Source organism: Chiloscyllium plagiosum, unplaced genomic scaffold, assembly GCF_037043375.1.
Source record: "Chiloscyllium plagiosum isolate Xiang-an unplaced genomic scaffold, Cpla_swu_hap1 HiC_scaffold_26, whole genome shotgun sequence".
NCBI lineage: Eukaryota > Metazoa > Chordata > Chondrichthyes > Orectolobiformes > Hemiscylliidae > Chiloscyllium > Chiloscyllium plagiosum.
Genome location: NW_028270164.1, coordinates 19,321,354 through 19,345,646, shown reverse-complemented (window position 1 = coordinate 19,345,646; position 24,293 = coordinate 19,321,354). Strand labels below are relative to the sequence as shown.

General features: G+C 40.1%; 1 long non-coding RNA gene across 1 annotated transcript; it reads right to left on the bottom strand.

Annotated features, from left to right (window-relative positions):
* Positions 1–9,292: 9,292 nt before the first annotated feature.
* Positions 9,293–20,082, bottom strand: LOC122563129 (uncharacterized). Its single transcript, XR_015750908.1, has 5 exons — positions 19,972–20,082; positions 19,426–19,591; positions 16,510–16,609; positions 14,617–15,610; positions 9,293–10,301 (listed from the first exon to the last, which is right to left on the bottom strand). It is a non-coding gene; the product is annotated as an uncharacterized LOC122563129 (long non-coding RNA).
* Positions 20,083–24,293: the final 4,211 nt, after the last annotated feature.

Sequence of the window (24,293 nt, the reverse complement as noted above, 5' to 3'; positions counted from 1 at the left end):
CCACTGAAAATCATCCCTCGTCTCATGATTCCCTTGCACCACCATTTTAAACCAGCAATAAAGAAGAAAACAAAAATGGAAGATAATTTCTGATTCCGTCATTGTGATTAACATGCCACACTTCAAATTCCACAAACAATTATCTGTGTCATTCATGTTGAATTTAATATCACTGCTACTTCACTCCAATGGTATATTCGTGCAACCTGAGTTGTGTAATATGCTCATTGGACCCAGAAGACATGCTCACAGGAAAGATCTTGTGGTAGAGGTTAGCATCCCTCTAGGCTAGGGAAGTTGGACCCACATGAGGAGCCTCCTGCTCCTCACGTTTGAGCCACGTAATTCAACCACTGACTTCAGACAAAGTGGCATAATACCAATACACATCACCTTTAACTGAATGTGAAGTAAGTGACACTAAATTCTGGCAGTCACTTACTTAATCACAAAGGTAGAATATAAGTGTAACCAGTTTTAATATGATAAGAATTCATGGAACACAAATGTATTAGAACTAGAAACCAGTGGGGAGAAGTGTGAGGTCCACTAACATAACATCTAAATTTGAACTTGCTGACAGGATAGTGGAATTTTAACTCCTGCTGAATAAAGTCACCCATATTTTCTGTTCTCGCAGGCCCCAAAGAAGGTGATTTCCTCAGGCCAAATTGACACCCTTTCAGTCAAATACTGAGGCTCCTCATGTGGTTCCAACTTCCTTAGCCTAGAGGTAGGGATGCTACCCTGTAACACAAGATCTTTCAGGTTTCCCCTCTGTACCAAGTATTTTTAGTTTTGATGCCAATGTCTGTTCATTCACTGGCAAAGCTCAGACTTGGCACCACTCCCACAAACCACTAATCTGCGATGCAATGTGCCTAAGTTTAGGAGCTGGAAATTCTTTCTGTTCCACCACAATCCTTATCAGGTCTAAAATAATTCCTATATCAGTCTTTGAAGTATTTTTCAGTGTAAGGTGTGACCACAATGTCTTTTATTTGTTTTTTTTCCATCCAGATTCAAATTGTCCTGTCACAAAAGGTAAAACCAAACATAGGGTCATACAGGAGAGATGTCTGAGAGAGGGAGGATCAGCATGGATCTGCTTCTTTGGCTAGCAGCTTCACATCCACTGACTGTTTTCTGTGAACAGCCAGACTGCTAAAACCAAACCAAATTAGAGATAAGCTGAGTTGGGAAAACTGGCCACTCCCCTTTCATTGTGCATGTATTTAAAAAAAAACTTGAAAGCCTCTTTCCTAAGGCAGTATCTGTTAGGTATAATCAAACTGGACCTACAACTCATATAAGCCAGACCTTTCAGAATCGCTGGTTTTATGATCTGTCTGAAGAAAAAAGCAAAGGATAGCATAACTTTGTTAAAATGTTGGCCTGGCTCATCTGTTCCATTTCAACTAGGGGATGAAGAGTTGAAGTAAATTATTTCGTTGCCTGTCCACAGCTCCAGAAGAAGAATCGACTGTTGAGTATCACCATGTTGAAGAAACACTGGCATCAGGAGACTGTTAGCTTTTCCTTTCCATTCCCCTTAAATAACTTCTGCAACCATTTCCTTTTGTCCTCGGTTTCAGTCTTCTCACCAGACTTTCTCCTGTTGCTGCTCAATGTCCTTTTCTGTTTCAATAGAATGCTTTGTGACTTCAAGGTTCAATGTAAATGTAATTCTTTATGAAGCAGTACATCTTACTATAGAGTGAATGGCAGAACTGTTCGAAGTTTTGATATGCAGAGGGATCTGGGTGTGCAGCTCCACTGATCACTGAAGGTGGCAGCACAGGTAGCTAAGGCAGTCAAAAAGGCCTATGGTATGCTTGCCTTCATTGAAAGGGACATTGAGTATAACGGTCGACAAGTTATGCTGCAACTTTATAGAACTTTAGTTAGGCCACACTTGGAATATTGCATATGGTTTTGGCCACCACACTACAAGAAGGATGTGGGTGCTTTGGAGAGGATACAGAAGAGGTATACCAGATTGTTGCCTGGAACTAGGGGACCAGTAGGGAGCAGTGTGAGGTCCACTAGTGTAATATTTAAATTTGAACCTGCTGTCAAGATAGTGGAGTTTTAAGTCCTGGTTAATGAAGCCACACACGGTTTCTGCTCTTGCAGGCCATATGTAATCTCCCCCAAAGAAGGTGATATGTTCAGATCAAAGGTTGACCTGTTACATCCGTTCCATTTCAACCAGGGGATGATGTGTTGAAGTAAATTATTTGGTTGCCTGTCCAAATCTCCAGAAAAAGAGTTTATTGTTGAGTATCAATATGTTGAAGAAATATTGGCATCAGGTGACTGTTAGCTTTTTCATTCCAGAGGAGAGAGTCTTGAGAGACAGGCAGTGTTCAGGCTGTTGGAAACTGCGAGCGAGAGAGAGAGAGAGACACTAATTTCTGAGGAGATTGCTAACTCTTCGTGGTCTTGTTTGAATGCATCTTTGCTGGTTATTATATGTTGTCTTGTATAATTTGTGTGACTTTGTTCTCTGGAACTCGACATTTGGGGATACTTTGGGGTTTAACTTGTATTTTGGGAATGTATGATGATTTGAAATTGCAGTGTGTGTGCCCATAATGAGTTTGGAATATGTATGGTTAAAATGATGTCAGTTTAAGGTAGGTTATGGTGCTGCAAAGATAAAACCTGCTAAGAAATGTTGATTTTGAATTTGTGTCTTAGAGCATGGCAAAAGAATTGATCACAGTTAAAATTATTTGAAAATCAAAAACAAACTTATCTCTTCCTCCTCAAATTGTCTCACAACCAAGGAATGTGCTAATACATATGCAGAGGAGTATGGTCTCAAACATGAACAGTAGGGAAAAGCACAGCCGGTTAGGCAGTATCCGAAGAGCAGGAGAGTCGGCGTTTCGAGCATAAGCCTTTCATCAGGAATGTCGACGCTCCTGCTCGCTCCTTCAAAGCTGCCTGACCAGCTGTGCTTTTCCAGCGACACCCTTTTCGACTGATCTCCAGCATCTGCAGTCCTCACTTTCTCCCAGTTGATTATAAACAAGAGGGAATCAAGAACTGGCAGATAAGGATGGAGATGGTAAGAATTGCTGGAGTCCTGATAGATCAATCTTGCAGACAGTGTTTGAAAAAAAAACAAAGCACTAATCAAGGATATCACCCAAAATGATTGGATGAAGTGGCAGAATTGATTACTCACCAAAATGAATTGTAATGACTGGGGTTCGCATGGCTGACAAATCTTCTGCAGAGACCGGGATATATTGGATGGACATTAATGGTGCCTAGTTAAGTGGTAGTCAGCAGGCCACAGCTTTTCTACTTTTTAATGCTGTTAGCCACTTCAGTTCAATGCTTTCCATGCACCACCATTTGTTACCATTACCAAGACATCAAGGGGAGAAAGACAAGTTGCTTCTATTTGCCTTATTAGAGCCGAGCCAGGGGGTTGGTCTGCAGAGCAGAGTAGTTGCCTTCAATATTTTAATGGTCATTTTCCCTACATCTAAACTTAATTTTACCAACTTCACATCAGCAGGAACTTATAATTATATCAGGTTTTCTGAATATATAATTCACTTTATCCTATACAATGGCACATACTTTGTGTGTGGACATAAAGCAGAGGCATGGCTACTGTCTTCTTGGACAGGGTGATGTTACCTAGGTTACATGGTGCCATTCATATGCCATATGTCATCCCTCTTGGAGGGATCACTGAACCAGCATAAATGTGCCATTACAGAAACATACAGATTCTTTGCTGTCTTGTTACCCAGGTGTAGCCAAGCTAACCAGAAAAACTATCAACATGGCAGCCATCCTAGAACAGGTAGCAAATGCCACCTCTCAGGCCCTTAATGAGATTAATGTTGAAATGATCGCCATCCGAACCACAGCATTACAGAATATGATGACCATTGATTGACTACTATCAGAAAAAAGAGGCAAGGTGCACTTATTGTCAAAGAATGACAACTCTGAGGAATTGATTGATTTGGTTGATCATGTTCATAATGAAGTGGTCAAGCTTAAACAACTCGCAGTTTTAAATCACAGGATGGCTGGGATCCCTTTCGAACATCCTTGGCCCAGGGAATAGTGATGTTGGTTGTTATTATCGTTATTGTTTACTATGCTGTCACAATGTTAAAATATTGTTTACAGCAGCTATTGAAGACAAGAACAGTTCAACTGCCACCTCCACATTCCTGTGTATATGAAAGAACGAGCAACAAGAACAAGTGAATCCCACTGTCATTAAGGGAGAAGACTGGATGAAGCCTACCAAAGAAGCGCAAGAAATCATCAAGCAATAGAATATTAACTTTGTTTATATTTGAATAAATTATTATTTAGTGCTAACACTCCTGTAGCCATGAAAGAATTGATGGGAGAAATGAAAGAAGACCACATGACAAACGTAGAATATTTCTTCCCATGAGGGAAGTGAGAAAGATACAAACGAACAAATGAATATCTTCATAATTTAAGTAGTGTCCCTATGGCCATTACCTGGTCATGGACCAACAGGGGGACAGTTAGGGCTGCTCATGACAGTACAGCAAAATGGCAGACAAAAGGCCCAACAGGCTTTGCAGTATGCTTAACAGGAATTAGAGAGTGTGGGAAAGGCTTCTGTTCTCACTTAAACAACTGCATTTTGTTTAAATAAGACCAGATATGCAACATCCTTTGCTATTCTAGAGATAAGAACTTTTCATACCAATTAGTTATTTCTCAAGTTTTTTCTGATCAATCAGTTATAATCGTACAAGCATGCTTTAATTAAGATTCTTCAAGTAAGTTGTAGATATAGCATCCAAACACATTATAGATTTAACACATACACACACAATATATAAAAATCACGAAACAAAACATTAGAAAGCACGGTTTAAAAACTAATCATGAACAGTAGAGAGAGGTTTCCCTATCTCTTATCAAGGATGGTGGTTAAGGTAGTTGGAATATTGAGAAATCTCAAAGAAGACTCTGTTACAGTCTTGTGCAAAATAGCAGACACAGATGTCATAGCTGAGAGCTAAAAGGTCACAAGTGACCATGGAGAGATTGGTTTCACACACACCAAAAAGTGTCCATTCAGATCACAGCAACAAGCGATTACTAATAGCGTGATGTACTGGAAACCCAATCATAGTTGAACAACCCAGCACTCATTAACCAATTGTCTACAGGGGGAGGAAGTATGTACTGCCATATTAATGCTGCAAGAAAAATGCATAAAAGGCCATTTACCTGTATTTAAAATTAGACCATCATTGACTTTTGTTTCGATCTGAGCTGAAGATTAAGGAAATAATTGGACCCTCAACTCGAGGTCAGATTCGGGGTAGTCTTTGTCCTCTCTCTGCATTGTGCCAGTAAATGCAGGAATAAATTGCCTTGTGCTTGAACTCTGCTGTTGCCTGGAAATTTATTACCCCTGCAAACTCATCCCAATAATATGTCAAGGAACATGTGCAGTGGGGAGGGTGTATGCATATGGTCTGTGCTAAATAATGTGCTAAAAAAAAGCCATTATTGCGTTTAGTGACCACAACAGCACAGGAAGCTGTAAGTGGAAGTATAACTTGGCTTGTGCAAAGACAACTAAAGCATCATGTGTTCTCCAAGGGCAGGTGAACTAACACAGATGTAGAAAATCTGTAAGAAAAAAAGCCCAGGAAAAAATAGCACACCAGTTAGTATAGCCGACAGGGAAAAAATGGACAGCATTGGCCATTATCCCATGTTTTTCTGCTGCTCTGGAGGTTTTTTCCATTCATTCTGGTTTTAATCAAAGATTCCTTTGTTCTGGCTGCTGGAAGTGAGGATTTTTCATCTTTTATGGTTGTGATAAAATATCTCAAAAATACTTCCATGTTAGACCAGAATAACTCACTTCTTAAAGTTGCGAATGCTTATCTGCTTTAAAATCTGAGTTCACAGTTTTTCACCACCAGGTAATGAAATTTTATTTCTTTGCTTCGTTGGTTCCATTTTCTTTGGAGCCATGCAACATGATATTTGTAACTATGGTGGAAATCCACAGTCTGATCTGCAACTTCAAAAACAAAATTGTCACCCTTTCAGTCAAATAAAGTGCTCTTTCGAGTTTCCCCTCTGTACCAAGTATTTTTGGTTTTGATGCCAATGTCTGTTCATTCACCGGCAAAGCTCAGCCTTGGCACCACTAATCTGCGATGCAATGTGCCTCAGCTTAGGAGCTGGAAATTCCTTCTGTTCCACCACATTCCTTATCAGGTCTGAAATAATTCCTATGTCAGTCTTTGAAGTATTTTTCAGTGTACGATGTACCAATACTCTTTATTTGTTCTTTTTTCCATCCAGATTCAAAATCATTGAGTCACTTGCTGGAAAAGCACAGCAGGTCAGGCAGCATCCAAGGAGAAGAAGCTCTTGCTCCTTGAATGCTGCCTGACCTGCTATGCTTTTCCAGCACCAAACTCTGGACTCTAATCTCCAGCATCTGCAGTCCTCACTTTTGCCATACAGGAGACATGTCTGAGAGAGGGGGGGATCAGCATGAATGTGCTTTTGTGGGTGCAGAAGCTTCACATCCATTGACTGTTTTCAGTGAACAGCCAGACTGCTAAAACCAAACCAAACCAAACCAGAGGTAGATGAGCTGGGAGACTGGCCTTTCATTGTTCAAGTGATTTTTTTAACTTGAAAGCCTTTTTCTGAGGCAGTATCTGTTAGCTATAATCAAATTGGCGCTAAAACCCATGTAAGCCAGACCTTTCAGAATCGCTGCTTTTATGACCTGTCTGAAAAAAAAAGCCAAGGACAGCATAACTTTATTAAAGCAGCAGCATCATCACAAACGGCTGATGCTTTAAGGGTTACTTTTTGAAACTTTGGACCTTTCTTTATAGGAGCAAGCGACTAAGAGACAAAAAGAATTACAATAGTGAAATAATTTAGCAGAAATATTCAGACAATACTCTTTTTAAAATTACTTTCTAACTGCTTTATTTTGTGCATCAAAAGGGTAAAAAAGCAGATAAAGCAAAAGAATACAGGAAAAAGAAGCCAACTTTAATGAATTGAGGTTGGTCATTATTTACTGCATCCAGTGTCAATTGCAAAATTAACACAATCATTCTCAGGGTCTCCTGTCACTACATTATACATGGTCATCTTGACAAATGGTCAATAAATAGCCTTTGTGTGATTCTCTATATCATTTTTAGTTTAAAGCATCTTTCCTCAAAAATAAGTAAGCAAAACTCAACAATCTGGTTAGTAAAATGAAAATAGAGAAATACAATTCTGGTAAATATAATGACAAAACTGCACATCATCAAATTCATGTTGTTGTTACGTACTTTGAGATTTCATTCATACTTTGATGGCATTTGTCACCAACAAATATATTCACCAACATTTTATTAATTAAGGATAATAGCAACATTTACAATTTAGATTAAAGATCAACTTTTCAGGACAAGACTGATGAAAGGTTTGTCCAATGCCACAGTTGTAAAATTTTTGATGATTGTTTGGATCAGCATACAACCCTGGAAGTTTGCCATGGCACCAGCTGTTTGTACTTGTATGAGTGTCAGTCAGTGTAGGTACGTTTGGAACAGATGGCTTGAGAAGAGTGGATTCAGATGAAGTTGAGTTATGTGTTATTGAACCACCATCTGCGAACCAAAGAAATTGCATTTTAACCAAATTACTTGAATCCAAATCATTAAGATTTTGTTCATCCCTTGATAATTTCAGGTATTTCATTGCAACAACAGGTTAAATGAGCTTTATGTATTTATGCAATTGATGCCTAATGTTGGAAAGAGCTTCTTCACAACACCTGACTTTGCCTAGCACCTTGAGAGTTGCACTGAGATATAAAGCCATATGGAGCAAAGTAGCAAAAAACTAGGGAGGTGACTGAAGCTGTGGACAGTGAGGGATAATTTGATGAAGATTTGTAGGGACAATGGTACGATAAGAGTGTTAGAAAATAGAGCATCAAAGTATACGGCTAACGCTTTTAAAATAATATTCCATGGTCCAGAGGAAGGAGTAAAGCAGAGACATACACTGGAAAAGTGGAGAATATCTGTTAGCACACATAGGCCTAAAGGAGACTTCAGAACATGGATGGGTCAAAGCAATGGGAAACGACTGGAAAATAAGTTTGAAAAGTTTTGCTTATGAGCTATAAATACATTCTTACAAGATCATTTAAACCAAGAATTGTAGGTTTTATATCTCTACAGATTTTGAGAGTTTGACATTGCCATTACTTATGTACAACTACACTGTTTACCACAGTATTCCTCATTCTCTCATTGCATTGCATATGAATAATTAAAATAATTTATCAGGAGCTGAGTTATTGTGTCAGGGATAATCAGATGCAGTACTGAGGCACCTCAACTACACTATTGATATGAATGTGTGATTACAGTGTAAGAAACTTATGGAGACAGCTTCCTTTATAGACCTGAACATCTGTGTGCAAATAGAAAATGAAGGCATAAGCAAGGTAAGAGGAAGTGAAATTTTGGAGAATAAGTTGTCAACATATTATTCACTGCTGCAACAGAATGCAGTTCAATTTTAGTGTGACGTGTAATAATTTACCAGGAATTTGAATGCTAAGGAGGGACTTCAAAGTATTGATCAAAGGGTAAACTCCTTGGCTGCATGTATTTCCAGAAAAATTATCCAGAGCCAAAGCCCATACCATGGCACCTCCAAAACTGTGAGCCTTCAGTCAATGAATCTACAGGGAAACACAACATGAAAGATACAATTCAAAGGTATATTTGTTTGATTCATGTTAGAATTTCATTGAGTACATTAGTCCTTTACTTCTCCAAAGTATTGTACATTCATTGACTTTTATATTCTTGTTTAATAACTCCAAGGAATATGCAGAAGAACAAATGAATTGCAATGGAAATGAGTTGGGAGGCACTGATCAACAGCCCTTACTTCAGTTTCCTCTGGGAGCTGGGTTGGCGGAGATGCAGGGTTTGGACATGGGGTGGGGTCATTGTTTGAGTTTTAATGGGTCTTGATAGGTAGTTAGCAACAGGGAATGTCAGTGATAGATTTGAGCCAAGGGTGATGATCTATTGTTCAAAGGTTACCCAGCATTTACAACAGATTTCCATCCCTCTAATTTTCCCTGGTCATCTATGAATGTTAATAAGTTATAATGCTCCAATATTTCTCATTCTAACTCAGATTTTGCAACCTTATCAGGTATTTCCAGACTTTGAATAATTGCCAGACAGAAGTTTGAACTTTCTGCGTAACTCCTGCGGGCTTAATTGTGACATACTTGCCTATCGTCCCAATGCATAACTCCTGTCTATGCTTCATCCAGTTGGACAATTTGATTCATTGTGCTTGATCTCAGTTACAGAATCTACTTACATATACCGGGTATTCAGTGATTTGTCAGTCATGCGATATGATATTCTGATGCACAAAGTTTATTATAATGCAAAATCTATTTATGTGTCCAATCCAAAATATAGAGTAGATTCATCACAGATTATGACACACAGAACAAGCCCATCTCATCACATAGAGTGTGGGATGCATTACATGAAATGAAATGAATATGTATAACTCCAGGAGTTACCAATTCCTCATATCCTAACTCGTAATGTTGATGCTCTGTGATTCCCTGTTTCTGTCTATGTGCCATTTGGTATTATAACTTTTAAATTAAATTTATCTCTCTTGTCTTGCTCAGAGCAAATCATCAATTGTAAATTACATCAGTTTAAGACCAACTGTCACATGTTCATAATTAGACCATGTTTAAATAATACCATCACAACAACCTGATGGAATTAATTTCATACACAGTAAAATCTGTAAAATTACAGAGATTTAAGTCTTGACCCAGTAATCACTGGATAATTTATTTTCCCAAACAATACTAAAATCTTTCTACTTCAAAGACAGCGAAGGACCATTTATCTTTGTTGTCTATTTTGTCAATGATGTAAACCAATTTTGATAAAAATTGAATTTTCTAACTTAGTTTCTGAGCTGATAGTTGAAAAGAGCTCCAGTGATTTGCTTCTTTTAATAAACTTATCTTATTTTAACAAGTGTAGATTAAAAGATTGTAAATAGAATACCCATGGTTCTGTATAAACTTATGAAGAAAAATTCAAAGCCCCTACTTTGGTTGTAAAGCTCTGGTAATCATCATATCCAACCCATTGGTCACCCTTGACTGCGTACGGAACTTTTTGGTCTTCAATAAAATTAATAGTAGCACTTCTCAAAAATGCGCAGATCTGTCAATCAAAATAAATAAATATTGTTGAAATATCAGGCAAATTTATCCTGTTTCTTCGTAGTCTCCTTTCAAGTTATTTTCAGGATTTATTTAACTCTTAACTTGTAAAATAGACTTCATTCGGAAATGATCTATAAATAAATACAGGTGCAAACAATTCAGTATAGACTTCACAAAGTATGTTTAACTGTGAGAGAAAAAATGTGAAATGTTAATAGGAAAGAAATATACTTTCTAAAAACATACATTTTAAAGTAAAATTGACTATTTAATGGGTGTGGTAAAATCCTTTAAATGCTAACAGTCAGGACTAATCACAAAGGAAGGGCAGATTATCATCACAACGAATCTTTCTTAAGGATTTACCTAATAAACAATAGATAACACATTTCAGTTGTGTTTTCATACTGGACAGAGATTAGAGATGGAAGTTTGTTTACTCTGGATCACGTTGACATAAGGAGGGAAGATGTGTTGGGTAGGCTAAAGGATATTAAGGTGGACAAATCCCTAGGATCGGATGGGATCTATCCCAGGTTGCTGAGGAAGGCGAGAGAGGAAATAGCTGGGGCCCTGACAGATATCTTTGTAGCATCCTTAAACACAGGACTGGAGGGTTGCTCATGTTGTGCCCCTGTACAAGAAGTGTAATAGGAATATTCCAGTTAACTACAGACCAGTCAGCCTGATGTCAGTGGTGGGAAAGTTGCTGGAGCAGGTACTGATGGATAAAATCTATTTATATTTAGAAAAGAATGGACTTATCAGTGGTAGGCAACATGGTTTTGTGCAGGGTATATTGTGCCTTACTAACTTAATAGAGTTCTTTGAGCAAGTGACGACAGAGTCATAAAGTAATAAAGATGTACAGCTTGGAAACAAACCCTTCAGTCCAACCCGTCCATGCCGACCAGATATCCCAATCCAATCTAGTCCCACCTGCCAGCATCTGGCCCATATCCCTCCAAATCCTTCCTATTCTTATACCCATCCAAATGCCTCTTAAATGTTACAATTGTACCAGCTTCCACCACGTCCTCTGGCAGCTCATTCCATACACGTACCACCCTCTCTGTGAAAAGGTTGCCCCTCAGGTTTCTTTTATATCTTTCCCTTCTCACCCTAAACCTATGCCCTCTAGTTCTGGACTCCCTGACCCCAGGGAAAAGACTTTGGCTATTTATCCTATCCATGCTCCTTATAATTTTGTAAACCTCTATAAGGTCACCCCTCAGCCTCCAATGCTCCAGAGAAAACAGCCCTAGCTTGTTAAGCCTCTCCCTGTAGCTCAAACTCCAAACCTGGCAACATCCTTGTAAATCTTTTCTGAATCCTTTCAAGTTTCACAACATCTTTCTGATAGGAAGGAGACCAGAATTGCATGCAATATTCCAACAGTGGCCTAACCAATGACCTGTACAGCTGCAACATGACCTCCCAATACCTGTACTCAATAGTCTGACCAATAGACATAAGCATACCAAACGCCTTCTTCACTATCCTATCTACCTGCAACTCTACTTTCAAGGAGCTATGAACCTGCACTCCAAGATCCCTTTATTCAGCAACACTCACTAGGACCTTACTATTAAGTGTATAAGTCCTGCTAAGATTTGCTTTCCCAAAATACAGCACCTTGCATTTATCTGAATTAAACTCCATCTGCCACTTTGCCCATTAGCCTATCTGATCAAGATCCTGTTGTAATCTCAGGTAATCCTCTTTGCTGTCCACTGCACCTCCAATTTTGGTGTCATCTGCAAACTTACTAACCATACCTCTTATGCTTGCATCCAGCTCACTGATATAAATGACAAAAAGTAGAGGACCCAACACCGATCCTTGTGGCACTCTACGGGTCACAGGCCTCCAGTCTGAAAAATAACCTTCCACCATCACCCCCCCGTCTTCTACCTTTGAGCCAGTTCTGTATCCAAATGGAGGAGAAAGTGAGGTCTGCAGATGCTGGAGATCAGAGCTGGAAATGTGTTGCTGGAAAAGCGCAGCAGGTCAGGCAGCATCCAGGGAACAGGAGAATCGACGTTTCGGGCATAAGCCCTTCTCCTGAAGAAGGGCTTATGCCCGAAACGTCGATTCTCCTGTTCCCTGGATGCTGCCTGACCTGCTGCGCTTTTCCAGCAACACATTTCCAGCTCTGTATCCAAATGGCCAGTTCTCCCTGTATTCCGTGAGATCTAACCTTGCTAATCAGTCTCCCCTGGGGAATCTTGTTGAATGCCTTACTGAAGTCCATATAAATCACATCTACTCCTCTGCCCTCATCAATCCTCTTTGTTAATTCTTCAAAAAACTCAATCAAATTTGTGAGACATTGATAGATGAAGGAAGGATGTAGATATCATATACATGGAATTTAGTAAGGCATCTGATAAGGTTCCCCATGGTAAACTAATGGAGAAAGTGAAGTCACATGGTATGCAGGACTTTCTAACTCGGTGGATAAAGAACTGGTTGAGCAACAGGAGACAGTAGTAGTTGAAGGGGGTTTCTCAAAATGGAGAAAGGTGACCAGTGGTGTTTCTCAGGGATCAGTGCTGGGGCCACTGTTGTTTGTAGTATACATAAATGATTTGGAAGAGGGCATTGTTGGTCTGATCAGTAAGTTTGCAGATGACACAAAGATTGGTGCAGTAGCAGAAAGCATAGGAGACTGTCAAAGAATACAGGTTGAAACTTTATTGCTGGAACAGCACAGCAGGTCAGGCAGCATCCAGGGAACAGGAGATTCGACGTTTCGGGCACAGGCCCTTCTTCAAGAATACAGGAGAATATCAACAGACTGGAGAGTTGTGTGGAGAAGTGGCAGATGGAGTTCAATCCAGGCAAATGTGAGGTGATGCATTTTTGGAAGTCTAATTCTAGAACCAACTATACTGTAAATGGAAGAGCCTTGGGAAAAGTTGATGAGCAGAGAGATCTGGGAGTTCAAGTCCATTGTACCCTGAAGGCGGCGATACAGGTGGATAGAGTGGTCAAGAAGGCAAATGGTATGCTTGCCTTCATTGGATGGGGTATTGAGTATAAGAGCTGGCAGGGCATGTTAAAATTGTACAAGACTTTGGTTTGACCGCATTTAGAATACAGTGTACAGTTCTGGTCGTCACATTACCAAAAGGTGTGGACGCTTTGGAGAGGGTGCAGAGAAGGTTTACGAGGATGTTGCCTGGTATGGAAGGTGCTAACTCTGAATAGAGGTTGAGTAGGTTAGGATTGTTTTCATTATAAAAAAGAAGATTGAGGGGGGACCTGATTGAGGTCTACAAAATCATGAAGGGTATAGATAAGCTTTTCCAGGGTGAAGGATTCAATAATGAGTGCTCACGCGTACATGATTTGGAGATCCTGGTGCTGATGCTGGGGTGTACAAAGGTAAAAATCACACAACACCAGGTTATAATCCACCTGATGAACTACCTAATGAAGGAGCTGTGCTCTGAAAGCTAGTGCTTCCAATTAACCTGTTGGACTATAACCTGGTGTTGTGTGATTTTTAACTATGAAGCGTACAGACAGGGTAGATAGAGATAAGCTTTTTCCCAGGGTGAGGCATTCAATAACGAGAGGTCACATGTTCAAGGTGAGAGGTGAAAAGTTTAAGGGAGATATACATGGCAAGTACTTTACACTGAGGGTGGTAGGTGCATGGAACGCCTTGCCAGCAGAGGTAGCAGAGGCAGACGTGGTAGATTCATTTAAGGTGCATCTGGACAGATGCATGAGTAGGTGGGGAGTAGAGGGATACAGATGCTTAGAAATTGAACAATAGGTATAGACAGTGGATTTGGATGGGTCAGGCTTGGAGGGCCAAAGGGCCTGTTCCTTGGCTGTAAAGTGTTTTTGTTCTTTGACACATGTTTCTTGAATAAGAACTGTTAAGTAAGTATTATACCTGTATATGTACCTATATATATAGAGAGAGGTGCTTATACAGGTATGGTAGTTAATGAGCTGAAAATGTGTTGCTGGAAAAGAGCAGCAGGTCAGGCAGCATCCAAGGGGCAGGAGAATCGACGTTTCGGGCATGAGCCCTTCTTCAGGGCTCCTTGGATGCTGCCTGACCTGCTGCTCTTTTCCAGCAACACATTTTCAGCTCTGATCTCCAGCATCTGCAGTTTCTCATGGTAGTTAATGACTCATCCTCAAGATACATGTCTTCTGTGCAACATGAAAACACAATTGAAATGACATAGGGAGTCCAGAAATGTGACAACTATTGTATATTAGTTTGAATGGTGATATAATTTTGAAGAGTTTACTCTGTGATAAATTGATATCATTTTCACTCTAATTACCTCATAGAAGGACCAGAAACCAGCTTTCCTGGTGAATGTTCCAGCTTGACCAGGACCTGACGCTGGAGCACCAACACCTGTTTGTGAGGTGCTTAGGGTGAAGGTACGTCCATATGTTGGGAATCCAACAATCAGCTTCTCTGATGGGGCACCGTTTTCTTTCCAGTAGTTCATGGTGAAATTCTGCAAGATAGTTTGGCTTGTTAGCTTTACTGAGATTCAATCAACACAAATGTGTTAATTTTTGTCAAATATTACAGTGGTAAATAATATAACCAAATTTGGCTATCCTGTTTACAGAAATACTTAAGGCATTATAGTAAATAAATTGGCCTCGGTCAGTAGAGCCATGATACAGAGGGCTGTTGTGTCCAGTTACTCTCTCCAGGGAGCTATGATACTCATATGCCATGACAGAGATGAAGTCTAAATATCTGTTTAAAAATGACATGACTTGAAGCATGATAACTCAAAATTATTTTGGATAGTTAAATACAATAATATTTATGAGTATTACTCAGCCAATGGTTCTAATAGTAAAGTATTGATGCCTGGGTAATGGTCCTGGTTTACATTCTATTCTTTGATTATTGGAGCTAAGGCAATTCTTAATGATGGTGTTTCTTTATTCCTCAGCTCAGCATCAGGTGGCGGTCTTCATTTTGTAGGAGAACTGTGTCTCAGACAATAGGAAACATCAAGCAGCCTCAACCTCCAAAGGAGGATCTCATACTGCTTCATTCATTGGAGCTCTTGGAATCACACCTACAGTTACAGTGAAATCAGATGTCTGTAAAAGTTCAAACATGTGCAGACTGGGTGGATTGGCAATGCTAAATTGTGCCGTAGTGTCCAGGGATGTGCAGGTTCACTGGATTATTCATTGGAAATGTGGGGTGGTGGGTAGGATGTTCTTTGGAGGGTCAGTGCAGACTTGCCGGTTCAAATGGCCACTTTCTCCATTGTAGGGATTGTATGATCGTAAACTGTGGAACTAAGCAGAAAGAATAAAGAACAAAATTAAAAATGACAAATTTTATTTCCTGTAGTGGACAGGATATTGTATCATTTTTCTCATTGCCTTGGGGAAAATGTTATTGAGAAAAGACCTTCTTGCAACAGGAAATTTTTTTGAGAATCTATTAGTTCCTCTCGAAACGTTGTTGTCTCATTTTCACACTGCCACACTATGAGCTTACCACTGACATGTTTCCACTCAATAACAGAGTGCAGTGATGATGATGACATCTACTCTGCCGAAGAAAGGGATTTGATTTAAATAGCCCCAGTCCAGGAGTCGGATTGAAATTAGTCAGCACTGCTGCTGAAGGCAGAAAGGAGAAAAAAATTGGCAGAAAGACTTTGCAAAGGGTAATCCTTCCAGTTCTCTGAAAATTAGCTGGAGGTCAAATTGGAAATAATGAGGGACAGAAGGGAAGTTTTGTTCCAAGGTAAAATCTGGAATTGGGCAGGATTATGTCGTGTTCCCAGGCTGCTGGTACTTTTAAATGTTTTAACTTCAGCACCCTGCAGCTGAGCCCATATCCCCTTTTACAATGAAAATTCAATCTATATAAGGATATTTCACTTGTATTGCTTTTAGCCTGTAGTGTAGGAAATGTCATTAAAACAGACTTGTTGCTTGAACTTAACATTGAATAAATAGTCAGGAATGTTAGGGAAGAAGAAAAAAAATGATTTAAAAAGACAGTCTATGTCATGATTGTACATGGGACAACTTCTGTCTCAACATTTTCAAAGCTCACATTCTTAAAAAGCTTTGATTGTTCTTCCCATGTCTCATTAAACTTCAACTAATTCAGTTACAACATGCTTTATAAATGCTTTTTCCCAAAGATTGTAAGCTTGAACCATTCTACAAGTTGTACTTACTTTGAAACTTCAGATATCTCATATGCGGCATCGATGGTTTATTTTCCAATAGCAACAGCAGTTATCAGCAGGAGTCTGTCCTTGCCGGAAGATTGTGCCTCTTTTTTTTTATAGATATTTTTATTAGAAATTTAACATTTTTACAAGTTTACAAAAATAAACAAAACTCTCAGATATAAACATTGATATACAATTAGCTCAAATATACAATAGCCAAAATTTAACAAAAAAAAACAAAACAACAAAAAAAACCCGAAAAAAAAAGAAAATAAAAAACAAACAAAACTCAACTATCTACTAATCTAACCTACAACTAACCAGAGTGTATATTTAAGTCTCTTACATGCTCGGGATGTGTTAGCATCAGATATAATAAAACCCGTATTCGTGCGGGATTCCTCCCCCGAGGGGCCCCGGACCAGCCAGGTTTGTAATCTCAATTAAATAAAAGCCCTTGTTAGGATACCCGAAATAGCTGTATTTATGTAATTCAAAAAGGGCTGCCATATTTTATAAAATAATTCGGTCTTTCGGTGCACCATATTTGTAAGGAAGTCAAGGGGAATACATTCCATAATTAGTCTGTGCCAATTTGAAAGTCCAGGGGGGCCCTCAGCCGCCCAGTTCACCAAAATATATTTCCTTGCACAGAAAGAAAGAATAGAAAATAGTCTCTTCCCGTACGTGTCCAGGGAGGGAAAGTTTGAAAAGCCCAAGAGGAGAGATACAGGGTCCACTTTAATTTCCGTTCCTAAAATTTCTGTCAGGTACTTGCTACTTTAGTCCAATATCTACGGATCTTATGACAGGTCCATAAGCAATGTACAAGAGTGCCCACCTCTATTTTGCATTTAGGACACATTGGAGATGCTCCTGCCTTAAATTTTGCCAATCGAACCGGTGCTATATGGGCCCTATGAAGTATCTTCAGCTGGATAGCCTGGGTTCTGTTACAAATAGTAATTCTTCTAGCATTTTCCCAAATATCATTCCACGTTTCTGTGGAGATTTCTAGTCCCAGATCCTGATCCCATGTTTTAAGCAGATTATCCATATCTCCCGATACTTCATCATGTAGTAAATGATAAATAGTACTGACGGAAGATACCCCCACTGGTCTTAGGACACTACATTCTCTATCAGATTTATAAAGACTATCTAATAACGTAGTCTTCTTCTGTATATAATCTCGAATTTGGAAGTATCGAAAGAGGTCTCCATTGGGTAATCCGAATTTCTGACGCAGCTGTTCGAAAGACATCAGGACCCCATCTTTAAATAGATCCCCTAGACATGAGATACCCCTGGATCTCCAGAGTTTAAAAGTGGCATCTGTTAACCCCGGTTGGAATCTCCATGCTCCCACTATCGATGCATAGGGCGATGTTTTATGTGAATTGCCCTCATTTTGCCACATTATATTCCAAGCCTTGATTGTATTTAGTATTATAGGGTTTTTACAGTGATCTGTAATGATTTTCCTCTTGCCTGAGAATAAAAGGTTAATAAGTGGGTATTTTACTTGAGAAGCCTCGACGTCCAACCAGATTGATTGTGGATCAGACAAGACCCAATCAGCTATGTAACTTAATAGTGAACTTAAATGATATTTCCTAAAGTCTGGGAAGTCCAATCCACCCCTTGCCTGTGGAAGCTGTAGCTTCTTCAGCTTAATGAGGGGCCGCCTATGATTCCAGATAAAGGAACCCAGCCAGCCATATAATTTACATAAAGCCGTCCTCGGCAGCATCACCGGAAGCATTCTCATAGGATATAGGAGACGGGGCAGGACATTCATTTTGATTAGTGCTATTCTACCCAACCAGGAAATTGGTAGGTTTCCCCATCGCTGGAGGTCCTGCCTTATCCTTTCCAATAAATACACAAAATTAGCCTTGTACAACTGACCAAATACTGGAATAATAAAAATGCCTAAATATAAGAAGCCCTCCAGGGACCAGCGAAAGGGAAAAAGGGATCCGTCCGCTAAGCGGGGTATCATAGCAAGGCCACCCATTGGCGTAGCCTCCGATTTTGAAAAAATAATTTTATAGCCTGATAATGCACTAAATGTATGAAAGTTGCAGTCGAAAGAGACGATGTAGCCCATTTAGGAGTGAGAGGAATAGATTTTTTTTTACTCAGAGAGTGGTGTCCCTGTGAAATTTCTACCACAGAAAGCAGCTGAGGCCAAACTATTGAATGTTGTCAAGGAGGACTTAGACATAGTTTTTAAGACTAAAGGAATCAAAGGGTGTGCAGGAACGGGCTATTGAGTTGGACGATTAGCTATTAGATTAGATTAGATTACTTACAGTGTGGAAACAGGCCCTTCGGCCCAACAAGTCCACACCAACCCGCCGAAGCGCAACCCACCCAGACCCAACTCCCTACATTTACTCCTGCCCCTAACACTATGGGCAATTTAGCATGGCCAATTCACCTAACCTGCACCTAACCGGTGGGAGGAAACCGGAGCACCCGAAGGAAACCCATGCAGACACGGGGAGAATGAGCAAACTCCACACAGTTAGTCGCCTGAGGTGGGAATTGAACCCGGGTGCTAACCACTGTGCCACCGTGCCGCCCATTTGCCACCGTGCCTCCCATGATCACATTGAATGTAGGAGCAGGTTCACATTGCTTACTTCTGTCCCTATTTCCCATGTTTCAGGTTTGCATGTTTTTTAGTTGGCCCTCAGTGACATTTGGGAAGCATTACTGGCTTTGGGTTTTCTGTATTTCATCTCCACATGTTTTGTTGATCAACAACATTCGCAAATTTGAAAAGCACTAAAATATAGTTACAAAAGAATGAGATGTAAGATATTTGCTTTCTGAATAATTTACAATCTGTTTTTCCTGTGATGCTGTCACATAGTGTGAGACTAACCATGGTAACATTAGACCTTTCACCTTAACCAAGACTGTAAAACGCTGTTTATCTTCCGATGGACTGCTTCGTGATCCAGGATACTCCCAGTCCAGGTCTAAACCATCAAATCCATGCTTCCTCAGAAAGTTGATTGACGAAGCGATAAATATTTTGCGAGTCTGCGATGTAGCCACCATGCTAGTAAATCTAATCACGGGAACAGTTTGAAAATAGAGAATGCATTAAATTGATCAATCTCCACTTGAAAACCAACTGAATATTTCTGTCCAGCATTTAATTTTTGAATACTTGACATGCCCATAGTAACCTCCACTAGTTAACAGAATAACATGAAACAAAGGACAGAGACGTTTAGAACAAGATGTGAAAGCTACAAGCAGGAATGTAGTTTTGCAGTAACCTAAAGCAGAGTATATGAATATTCAATTCTCAACCACAGTAAGATTTCACAAAATAATGTTATCGATCATTTTCTTGCAAAATGTTGAAGTAGTTTAACATGAAATTAATTATAACTTAGATCTTAAATTTGTAAATATTAGAGCACAGAGTGAATGAAGACTTACTTTTTTTTCAGATCATTGAATTTCACATACATAGTTTCATCATTCCATTCATAGGTGGTGAGTTTGTTATCTGTCATACTGGCGAAGGCATAAATCAGATGAGTGCACAGGTAGGGACTATGAATTAAGATTACTTGGAACAAATTTGCCAGTGGATGGTCTGTATTGAGCCCAGTTTGTGTAGTAACAAACCAGCTTATAGGAAGAGACTAAAGTGTGAAGAAAACGTGCAGTTATTTGAAATATTATAGACAATGATCTGTAGAAATCTACAAGACACTAGGCTATCAACAAATCATGGTTTTTGAGTTGAGATTGGGTTCATGTACTGTTGCTTATTTGACATAAGGATGTTAACTGTGACTATGATTGATATTATGAAAGTAATGAAATCAATTCAGTCATACTTTGTACATTGGCTCCAATTTTCAGTAACTTTAATATTCTCACAAATTCAAACCCTCAAATTGCCACAGTGAGATTTAAAATCATACTTGATTGGGTCAGTACCCCAGTAATATAAACACCATGTTAACTGTTCATGGACCAATTAAAAAAAAAGTTATAATATTTATAAATATGCAACACTTACCTAATGATCCTTGCAGTAGGATTAAACTCACTAAAATAAAAATAAACACACAATGTAATTTTCTGTCACTAAATACCAAAGAACCTTACTGTTAAAAGACACATTGAAAATAAATTAAACTGAAATTTTAAATGTATTCTTGTGTGGGAAAAATATATATTCTAAAACTGAAGTCGTAAATAAATTGTTTTTCTGCTTATGTCTTTGATTTTAATTTTTTTCAGGAAATGCAGGTTGAGATTTTGTGAAAATCTAATTAATCTGGAGATAAAAAAAATTCAATGAGTCAGACAGCCATAGAGATTTACAACACAGAAAAAGGAGCTTCAGCCCATCACATCTATGCTGGTCAAAACCTATCACTTTATTATTCCAAATCCATTTCTCAGCATTTGGCCCATAACCTTGTATGCCACCATCATTGAAATGTCAGAAATCATGGTTATAGTCAAACATGTTTATTTAAAATCACAAGCTTTTGAAGTGCTGCTCCTTCATTAGGTGAAGTTTTGTTCTTCACCTGACAAAGGGGCACCATTCCAAAAGCTTGTAATTTCAAATAAACTTGTTGTACCATATCCTGGTGTTGTTTGACTTCTGACTTTGCCAACCCCAGTGTAACACCTGCACCTCCATATCATGATTACAAATACACATCTAAATACTTCTTAAATGTTATGAAAGTTTCTGCCTCTACCCTACTCACAGGAAGTAAATTCTAGCTGCACACTGTAATGATTGTGACAAGGTCAGCCAGGTGGACCTGGAATGAGTTCCCTATTTGGGGGCTATTAATCGGGTCCAATCAGAAAGCCCTGGCTGACTGATATAAACAGGAGATTTGTTTTCCTATCTTCCTGATGGTGGAAATTGAATAAAGATTTGTGCAAAAAAAAAAAAATAAACAGGAGATTGCCTGTCCCTCTTCCGCGGTTACGTTAGAGCCCAGGTGTCCTTGGAGAAGGAGCACGCGGTGTCGACCAACACCCTGGAGTTGTTCAGGGAGAGGTGGGTGCCGCAGGGAGTGGAGTGCATCATTTCTCCCTCCAATTCTATTTTGATTTAGTCCCTCCCCTCCCCTTCACTGTTTTGATCACACAGCACTGTCCCTTGATGTGAAGGGCAGTGCTTGTCACTGGCCACCCGGGTGTTTTCCTACCTTCCTGGTGGTGGAAATTGAATAAAGATTCGTGCACTTTGTGTCTTCCACTGTGTCTCCCACCTGCACACACACCATGGGTGCTGGGGATAAAATAAGCACTACCGCACTTAGGCGGTAGTGTGGGGGTTAAAATAAATAAATAAATAAACAGGAGATTTGTTTTCCTATCTTCCTGATGGTGGAAATTGAATAAAGATTTGTGCAAAAAAAAAAATTAAACAGGAGATTGCCTGCCCCTCTTCCGCGGTTACGTTAGAGCCCAGGTGTCCGTGGAGAAGGAGCACGCGGTGTCGACCAACACCCTGGAGTTGTTCAGGGAGAGGTGGGCGCCGCAGAGAGTGGAGTGCATCATTTCTCCCTCCAACTCTATTTTGATTTAGTCCCTACCCTCCCCTTCACTGTTTTGATCACACAGCACTGTCCCTTGATGTGAAGGGCAGTGTTTGTCACTGGCCACCTGGGTGTTTTCCTATCTTCCTGGTGGTGGAAATTGAATAAAGTTCCGTGCACTTTGTCTTTCACTGTGTCTCACACCTGCACACACACACCATGGGTTCTGGGGATAAAATAAGCACTACCGCACTTAGGTGGTAGTGTGGGGGTTAAAATAATAAAAAAAAAATAAACAGGAGATTTGTTTTCCTATCTTCCTGATGGTGGAAATTGAATAATGATTTGTGAAAAAAAAATAAATAAATAAAAATAAACAGGAGATTGCCTGCCCCTCTTCCGCGGTTACATTAGAGCCCAGGTGTCCTTGGAGAAGGAGCACGCGGTGTCGACCAACACCCTGGAGTTGTTCAGGGAGAGGTGGGTGCCGCAGGGAGTGGAGTGCATCATTTCTCCCTCCAACTCTATTTTGATTTAGTCTCTACCCTCCCCTTCACTGTTTTTGATCACACAGCACTGCCCTTTGATGTGAATGGCAGCGTTTGTCACTGGCCACCCGGGTGTTTTCCTATCTTCCTGGTGGTGGAAATTGAATAAAGATTCGTGCACTTTGTGTCTTTCACTGTGTCTCACACCTGCGCACACAGACACCATGGGTGCTGGGGAAAAAAAAAAATTTTAAGCAGGTAATAATAAGCACTACCGCACTTAGGTGGTAGTGTGGGGGTTAATATAAATAAAAGAAGAAAAAAATAAGTAAAAAAGAAAAAACAAAATAATCAGGAGAGGAGAATTGCCCAAACAAAAAATGAAAAAATAAACAGGGGATCCGTTTGATGTGAAAAAAGAATAAACAGGAGATTGCCTGCCCCTCTTCCGCGGTTACGTTAGAGCCCGGGTGTCCTTGGAGAAGGAGCACGCGGTGTCGACCAACACCCTGGAGTTGTTCAGGGAGAGGTGGGCGCCGCAGGAAGTGGAGTACACAATTTCTCCCTCCAACTCTATTTTGATTTAGTCCCTACCCTCCCCCTCACTGTTTTGATCACACAGCACTGCCCTTTGATGTGAAGGGCAGTGTTTGTCACTGGCCACCCGGGTGTTTTCCTATCTTCCTGGTGGTGGAATTTGAATAAAGATTGGTGCACTTTGTGTCTTTCACTGTGTCTCACACCTGCACATACACACCATGGGTGCTGGGGAAAAAATAAGCACTACCGCACTTAGGTGGTAGTGTGGGGTTTAAAAAAAGAAAAAATAGAAAAAAATAAACAGGAGATTGCCTGCCCCTCTTCCGCGGTTACGTTATTCCGCGTTACGTTAGAGCCCGGGTGTCCTTGGAGAAGGAGCACGCGGTGTCGACAAACACCCTGGAGTTGTTCAGGGAGAGGTGGGTGCCGCAGGGAGTGGAGTGCATCATTTCTCCCTCCAACTCTATTTTGATTTAGTCCCTACCCTCCCCTTCACTGTTTTCATCACACAGCACTGCCCTTTGATGTGAAGGGCAGTGTTTGTCACTGGCCACCCGGGTGTTTTCCTATCTTCCTGGTGGTGGAATTTGAATAAAGATTGGTGCACTTTGTGTCTTTCACTGTGTCTCACACCTGCACATACACACCATGGGTGCTGGGGAAAAAATAAGCACTACCGCACTTAGGCGGTAGTGTGGGGGTTAATATTATAAAAAAAGAAGAAGAAAAAAAAATAAACAGGAGATTGCCTGCCCCTCTTCCGCGGTTACGTTAGAGCCCGGGTGTCCTTGGAGAAGGAGCACGCGGCGTCGACCAACACCCTGGAGTTGTTCAGGGAGAGGTGGGCGCCGCAGAGAGTGGAGTACATTGTTTCTCCCTCCAACACTATTTTGATTTAGTCCCTACCCTCCCCTTCACTGTTTTTGATCACACAGCACTGCCCTTTGATGTGAAGGGCAGTGTTTGTCACTGGCCACCCGGGTGTTTTCCTATCTTCCTGGTGGTGGAATTTGAATAAAGATTCGTGCACTTTGTGTCTTTCACTGTGTCTCACACCTGCACACACACACCATGGGTGCTGGGGAAAAAATAAGCACTACTGCACTTAGGTGGTAGTGTGGGGGTTAATTAAAAAAATTAAAAAAAATAAACAGTGCATGCCTGGCCAAACTGGCATTAAAAAAAAAATAAACAGGAGATTGCCTGCCCC